The sequence below is a fragment of the Dendrobates tinctorius genome, unplaced genomic scaffold, assembly GCF_039654945.1.
Source record: "Dendrobates tinctorius isolate UK_male_01 unplaced genomic scaffold, ASM3965494v1 ptg000116l, whole genome shotgun sequence".
Classification (NCBI taxonomy): Eukaryota; Metazoa; Chordata; class Amphibia; order Anura; family Dendrobatidae; genus Dendrobates; species Dendrobates tinctorius.
The window spans coordinates 2,038,672-2,047,200 of NW_027361784.1; positions in this window are offsets into that span (position 1 = coordinate 2,038,672).

Sequence of the window (8,529 nt, forward strand, 5' to 3'; positions counted from 1 at the left end):
CTCACATCTATCTCCAGAGGCTAAGTCCTTTGTGCCATCTTCTGAGCATGCTCACAGGACGAGCTCTCATTGGAGTTCGGGAGTCAGGTGCTCAGGTCCCGCTCCGGATCCTATTGGCTCCTTTTGGAGACCTGGAGAATTCCGGAAGGTCCCGTACACTATAAAAAGTGCGCATGGCCGTTCCGCCATGCGCTAGTATTTTCATACTGCTGCTGTGTGTATGGTGATGGATGCTTGGACTGGTGACTGACTTATTAAGAAACCCCTTCCCTCTGATAATACGTCTGTGTGAGTGTGTGGGATTCAGCCGGTAGCAGCGCTAGCGCGCTCAAGCTCCATCTGTCTCAGCAGCTAGCGTCCTGCATCGCGCTTGCGACTTAGCGGTGCCTTCCTTGCGGCTTAGTTCACGCCGCGCTGCGGTAGCAGTCCTGCCGGGCGTTCGCAGTTGAGACGCCACGCAACTTATTTCACGGTAGGTCTAGATGGAGTAGTCCTGACGTCTAAGGCTACTCCTGTGACCTTTAATACCGTGTCTGCTTCGCTGGTGTCTGTGACCTAGAACAGACTCAGCGGTTTTGTATGCTTTATGCTTGCAGATCTGTGAACATAACAGAGCTTGCTTTAGTGCACTGGGTGCAGTTAAACCCTGTGCACATTACCACCATAGTGCTCTGCCTCTCTTAGCAGTGGTTTTTCCATTCTCCGCACGGTGGACCCCGAGTGGCAAAGGCACTTTATTTATTTTTTATCTAGTGTCTTCCGCCACTCCTAACAGTTGGAAGGTAGTGGGCGATCAGGGATGTATCAGGGGGAGTATAAACCAAAAAGATAAAAGAAATATAACCTAAATATAAGAGATCCAAATAGGGTCACTACTATGTGGGTTAAATTACCATAAATATTTGAAAACGAACAAAAGATAGGGGTCTCTTTAGAAAAAATAATAATACATTTTATTGCAACAATAATCTTAAAAGACAGGGTATTCAGAGAGTGATACAGCCAAAAATATAAGTACTGAATATGATAGAAAAGTAGTACTTAAGAAACACGCATTACCCAATAGTGCTGCAAAGATGTTAGATATATGGCTATGGTCTTATATGAATTCTATGGTTGGCAGACCAGAAATAACACTAACAGAATAATAAAGTGCAAATGCAGTGTATCAAAAGAGTGAAGTAATAATGACACTGGTCTGCACATTACCTTGAGACATAATTGCCAATGCAGAGGGATTGGGGAGATGCACGAGAGCCCCGACGCGTGTTTCACCGCACCCGGCCTCGTCAGGAAGTGTGAAAGCACAACCAAGATTCAAAAGTGGCCAAAACATCAGCCAGAAAGCATTAGTACTGAGATGTGGTCTGTGGTCCCCACCTGCAGAACCACTCCTTTATTGAGGGTGTCTTGATAATTGCCAATAATTTCCATCTGTTGTCTATTCCATTTGCACAACAGCATGTGAAATTTATTGTCAATCAGTGTTACTTCCTAAGTGGACAGTTTGGTTTCACAGAGGTTTGACTTACTTGGAGTTATAGTCTGTTGTTTATGTGTTCCCTATATTTTTTTTCCAGGAAATCCAATACATGTGGACGTCCCCTCCTTTGCCTGAAAATAATGTGAAATTTAATGCGCGGCTGACAATGATTTTAGTGTATGAACAGCATCTGAAAAACAATTCTATTAAAGACAAAAAAAAAGTGTTTATTTTTGGATGATCATGATTGATTAGGGGGATGACAATTAGTCCTAACCTAACATGGCATCTGTGGGGGCAAACTGGTAAGATCGGTCTGATTAATCCCAGTTGAAATATTCCTTGCTGCGGCAAAACTGCGGCGTGAAAGCACAGCAAAACGGCAGATGTGCACAAAGCTCGATACACAGAGTGTGGATGTGGCGTTTCTATTATCGGCTTAGAATCTTTATAACTATTTTAGTTCAGTTTTAGCTTTTCTCGGGTTACAAAGAAAATAAAGCGGCATTTTTGTAAGGTAGCAGTAAGCCAGTGCATGTGGGTGGGGATGGGTGTGCAGAGGCGGTGTGCGAGGGGGCGTGCAGAGGCGGTGTGGGAGAGGACGTGCAGAGGTGGAGCGGGATGAATGCCTGGCTTATGTAATGTTCAGCAAACCCTACACTGAGAGTAAATGAATGTCTGGGGAGATGTGTTTTCCACACAGGAGAGAACACTGCTGTAATATTGAAGGCACAAGACAAAAACAAGATATATTTATAAGGAGACCCCGGATCGGTTTGGCGGGAGAAGCGGACAACTGGATCTTGTGTTAACGTGTTGTGTAAATGATTCTGGGAAAAACCTGCGACCATTACATGTTTACCGGACACCTGTAATGGTCACATGGTGGGGGCCATTGCAGAATAAACTGTCTGAGATGACATTTTTTTCTCGTAAATGTTATTCAACATAGAAATATCTCAGGATGTCTGAGAAACAGAATCGCAATCACCTGCAGTCATAGTGTGCAATTCACTTGTGTGATGAGAAGTCTTCAATCAATCCCTGGCCTTTTTATGTCTTTATTGGAATAAGTTTCCGTTTGTAGCAAAAATGCCATGAAAGGGATTTTTTATCTGCATAATAATAATACATTTTATTTCTATAGCGCCGACATATTCCGCAGCACTTTACATTTCAGAGGGGACTTCTACAGACGATAGACATTACAGCATAACAATAATCACATAGATCATAACAAATACCAAGAGGAATGAGGGCCCTGCTCGCAAGCTTACAGTCTATGAGGAAAGAGGGAGACACGAAAGGTGGGTGGTAACAATTGCATAGATTATTTTTTAATTGTATAGTTTACGGCTTGTTGCTTGTTGAACTGTCACTTATCAAGAGCACACCACCACCCAACAAGCATGTTGGAAGCAAGTGCGCTCATGAAGAGCAATAATGAGAAGAACTGGTAAAAGGAGTGTTACGCTTTCAGCAAAGAAATGATAAAGACTTTTGCTGCCAACGTCATAATCTCTCCTTGCTGTATGGCAATAAGAATCTTTATTCCGTGTTCTCAAAATGCTTTTTTTTTTTTTTTATTCAGGTGTCGGCAACAAAATACGCAATAGCAATCTGCTCTTTAACCCCTTTCCTACATTGGACGTAATATTCCGTCCATGTGACCCGGGCCCTAATTCCCATGGACGGAATATTACATCATAGCGATCAGCGGCGCCCATGTGGTGAGCGCCGCTGATCGTGGCCGGGTGTCAGCTGATTATCACAGCTGACACCCGGCACAATGTGTCAGGGGCAGTCACGGACCGCCCCTGACACGTTAACCCCTTGCACACCACGATCAAACACAATCGCGGTGTACCGTGGGTTAAAGGGAAGCATCGGCAGGGAGGGGGCTCCCTCCGTGCTTCCCTGAGCCCCCTACAGCAGCGCAATGTGCAGCGCAATGCGGGGGTCTCTTTCCCTGAAGGTCCCCGGATCCAAGATGGCGACCGGGACCTTCAGGGGCCTGCAGGGAGCTGGCTTCCTCACTGCCTGCAAAGCGCAGGCACGAGGAAGTCTGCGTCTACGCCTGTGACAGATCGCTGATCTGTCACAGTGATCTGTGATGTGACAGATCAGCGATCTGTCACAAGACAGTTATGTCCCCCCTGGGACAATGTAATAAAGTTAAAAAAAAAAAAGTAAAAATAGTTTTAAAAAAATCGCTAAATAAATAAAAAAAAAATTCCCTAATAAATTCATTTTTTGGAAATAAAAAAAAACAATAAAAGCACACATATTTGGTATTTTATTATCATACCGCCGAACAAAAAGTGCAATAACGCGCGATCAAAAAGACGCATATAAATATCCATGGTACCACTGAAAACGTCATCTTGTCCTGCAAAAAACGAGCCACCATGCAGCATCATCAGCGAAAAAATAAAAAAGTTATAGCTCGCAGAATAAAGCGATACAAAAACAATTATTTTTTATATAAAATTGTTTTCATTGCATAAAAGCATCAAAACATAAAAAAAACCTAAATGAGGTATCGCTGTAAAGGTACTGACCCGAAGAATAAAAGCGCTATATCAATTTTACCGCACGCGGAACGGTGTAAACGCACCCCCCAAAAGAAATTCATGAAACGCTGGTTTTTGTTCATTCTGCGTCCCAAAAATCGGAATAAAAAACGATGAAAAGATGTCACGTGCCCGAAAATGATACCAATAAAAACGTCAACTCGTCCCGCAAAAAATAAGACCTCACATGACTTGGTGGGTCAAAATAAGGAAAAATTATAGCTCTCAATATGTGGTGATGTAAAAACTATTTTTACAATAAAAAGCGTCTTTTAGCGTGTGACAGCCGCCAAACATAAAAACCGCCGTAAATAGTAAATCAAACCCCCCGTTATCACCCCCTTAGTTAGGGAAAAATAATAAAATTAAAAAAATGTATTTATTTCCATTTTCCCATTAGGGTTAGGGCTAGGGTTAGAGTTAGGGTTAGGGCTGAGATTAGGGTTAGGGGTGTGTTGGGGTTCGGGTTGGAGTTAGAATTGGGGGTTTCCACTGTTTGGGCACATCAGGTGCTCTCCAAATGCAACATGGCGTCTGATCTCAATTCCAGCTAATTCTGAGTTGAAAAAGTCAAATGGTGCTCCTTCCCTTCCAAGCTCTGCCATGCACCCAAACAGTGTTTTACTCCCACATATGGGGTATCAGCCTCCTCAGGACAAATTGCAAAACAACTTTTGGGGTCCATTTTCTCCTGTTACCCTTAGGAAAATAAAAAATTGGGGGCAAAAAAATAATTTTTGTGGAAAAAAAATGATTTTTTTATTTTCACGCCCGGGCGTTATAAACTTCTGTGAAGCACTTGGGGGTTCAAAGTGCTCACCACACATCTAGATAAGTTCCGTGGGAGGTCTAGTTTCCAAAATGGGGTCACTTGTGGGGAGTTTCAATAGTTTAGGTACATCAGGGGCTCTCCAAACGCGCATGACACCCGCAGACCATTCCATCAAAGTCTGCATTCCAAAACGTAACTACTTCCCTTCCGAGCCCCGACGTGTACCCATACAGTAGTTTTCTCCCACATATGGGGTATCAGCGTACTCAGGACAATTTGGACAACAACTTTTGGGGTCCAATTTCTCCTGGTACCATTGGGAAAATAAAAAAATTGGGGACTAATTGATCATGTTTGTGGAAAAAATACGATTTTTTTATTTTCACGCCCGGGCGTTATAAACTTCTGTGAAGCACTGGGGGGTTCAAAGTGCTCACCACACATCTAGATAAGTTCCTTGGGGGGTCTAGTTTCCAAAATGGTGTCATTTGTGGGGGGTTTTCACTGTTTTGGTACATCAGGGGCTTTCCAAACGCGACATGGTGTCCGATCTCAATTCCAGCCAAAAACGTCAAATGGTGCTGCTTCCCTACCGAGCTCTGCCATGCACCCAAATAGTGGTTTACCCCCACGTGTGGGGTATCAGCGTACTCAGGACAAATTGCACAATAACTTTTAGGGTCCTGTTACCCTTGGGAAAATAAAAAGTGGGGGTGAAGAGATCATTTTTATGGAAAAAATATGATTTTTCAATTGTACCGCTGTACGCTATAAACTTCTGTGAAGCCCTTGTGGGTTCAAAGTTCTCACCACATATCTAGATAAGTTCCTTGGGGGGTCTAGTTTCCAAAATGGGGTCACTTGTGGGAGGTTTCCACTGTTTAGGTACATCAGAGGCTGTCCAAACGTGACATGGCGTCCAATCTGAATTCCAGCCAATTTTGCATTGAAAAAGTCAAACGGTGCTCGTTCCATTCTGAGCTCTGCCATGCGCCGAAACAGTGGTTCCCCCCCACATATCAGGTATCAGCGTACTCAGGACAAATTGCACAATAACTTTTGCAGTCCAATTTCTCCTGTTACCCTTGGTAAAATAAAAAAAATTGAACCTGAAGTATTTTTTTTGTGAAAAAAAGTTAAATGTTCATTTTTTTTAAATATTCAAAAAAATTCCTGTAACGCACCTGAAGGGTTAATAAACTTCTTGAATGTGGTTTTGAGCACCTTAAGGGGTGTAGTTTTTAGAATGGTGTCACTTTTGGGTATTTTCTATCATATAGACCCCTCAAAGTGGCTTCAAATGTGATGTGGTCCGTAAAAATAAAATGGTGTTGCAAAAATGAGAAAGCGCTGGTCAACTTTTAACCCTTATAACTTCCTAACAAAAAAAGTTTTGGTTCCAAAATTGTGCTGATGTAAAGTAAACATGTGGGAAATGTTATTTATTAAGTTTTTTGTGTGCCGTATCTCTGTGATTTAAGGGCATAAAATTTTCAAAATTTTCTACAAATTTCCATTTTTTTCACAAATAAACGCAAGTTATATGAATGAAATTTTACCACTAACATGAAGTACAATATGTCATGAGAAAACCATGTCAGAATCGCCGGGATCCATGGAAGCGTTTCAGAGTTATTACCTCATAAAGGGACAGTGGTCAGAATTGTAAAAATTGGCCCGGGAGTTAACGTGCAAACCACGTGAAGGGGTTAAAATTGACTGGTCCCAGAAAAGTCTCTGTTGTTTAGGAACCATATTGTTGCTTTCTACCTACTGAAGACTTTAACGTTTGCCTCCCAATTGGAAAATAATATTAGATTTTTCATTTACAGGTTAAATTGCAGAAGTGCTCACACCCCCTATATTTCTGCAACTTGAGTTCTCCTAAATACATTCAACACAGAGTATGTAGGCGGCCTATAGAGTGACTTCTTGGACTGGCTCTGTGCATTGCAGAAATGTCCATCCTACTCAGGGCTATGTATTTGGGGTGGGGCGCTCCCACTCACAGCGGAGAAACATGGATACCGGGTATAGTGATAGTGATCTCATTCATTGGCAAAGGGTATGGCAAGAAACATCGAGTCATTGTGGGCAGAAAAATGGACAGAGCAGAAAACCAAATGGTATTCCACACAATGCAATCTTGCTACTTTATTTTTTTATGCGTTTTTGTACACAATGCTGTAAAATTGTAGCAAAAGCTGTGAAATATACTAACTTCACACTTCTCATAGCGAGAGACAAAACATTGCAGCATTAAAGCACTGTGTGAACATTACACCCTCTCCTCCACCTCCCCCAGCATTTTCATTCAGAGCTGCCGGTTTTCTCAAGAATTGCTGTTTAGGCTTTGTACACACTGGGTTTTTTTTAAGTTGCTCCAAGTATACTAAAATGTAAAATAAAATAGCTTTAGAAACGGTCTTCTTTACAGATTTATTACCATTTTGTGTACGCAGCTCCTAGGCAGAGCTATGTGTAACAAACAACGATCAAATCCTGATTTGTCCGATGTTGCATTCATATTTTCTTCTATTTCTCTCCTGCTTAACCCCTTCACCCCCAAGGGTGGTTTGCACGTTCATGACCGGGCCAATTTTTACAATTCTGACCACTGTACTTTTATGAGGTCATAACTCTGGAACGCTTCCATGGATCCCGGTGATTCTGACATTGTTTTCTCGTGACATATTGTACTTCATGTTAGTGGTAAAATTTCATTCAAATAACTTGCGTTTATTTGTGAAAAAAATGGAAATTTGGCAAAAATTTTGAAAATTTCGCAATTTTCCAACTTTGAATTTTTATGCCCTTAAATCACAGAGATACGGCACACAAAAAACTTGATAAGTAACATTTCCCACATGTTTACTTTACATCAGCACAATTTTGGAACCAAAATTTTTTTTTGTTAGGAAGTTATAAGGGTTAAAAGTTGACCAGCGATTTCTCATTTTTACAACACCATTTTATTTTTAGGACCACATCACATTTGAAGCCACTTTGAGGGGTCTATATGATAGAAAATACCCAAAAGTGACACCATTCTAAAAACTGAACCTCTTAAGGTGCTCAAAACCACATTCAAGAAGTTTATTAACCCATTAGGTGCGTCACAGGAATTTTTTTGAATATTTAAAAAGAAATGAACATCTAACTTTTTTTCACAAAAAAAATACTTCAGGTTCAATTTTTTTTATTTTACCAAGGGTAACAGGAGAAATTGGACTGCAAAAGTTATTGTGCAATTTGTCCTGAGTACGCTGATACCTGATTTGTGGGGGGGAACGACTGTTTCGGCGCATGGCAGAGCTCAGAATGGAAGGAGCGCCGTTTTACTTTTTCAATTCAAAATTGGCTGGAATTCAGAACGGACGCCATGTCACGTTTGGAGAGTCCCTGATGTACCTAAACAGTGGAAACCCCCTACAAGTGACCCCATTTTGGAAACTAGACCCCCCAAGGAACTTATCTAGATATGTGGTGAGAACTTTGAACCCACAAGGGCTTTACAGAAGTTTATAACGTACAGCGGTACTATTAAAAAATCATATTTTTTCCACAAAAAAGATCTTTTCACCCCAATTTTTATTTTCCCAAGGGTAACAGGACCCTAAAAGTTATTGTGCAATTTGTCCTGAGTACGCTGATACCCCACATGTGGGGGTAAACCACTATTTGGGCGCATGGCAGAGCTC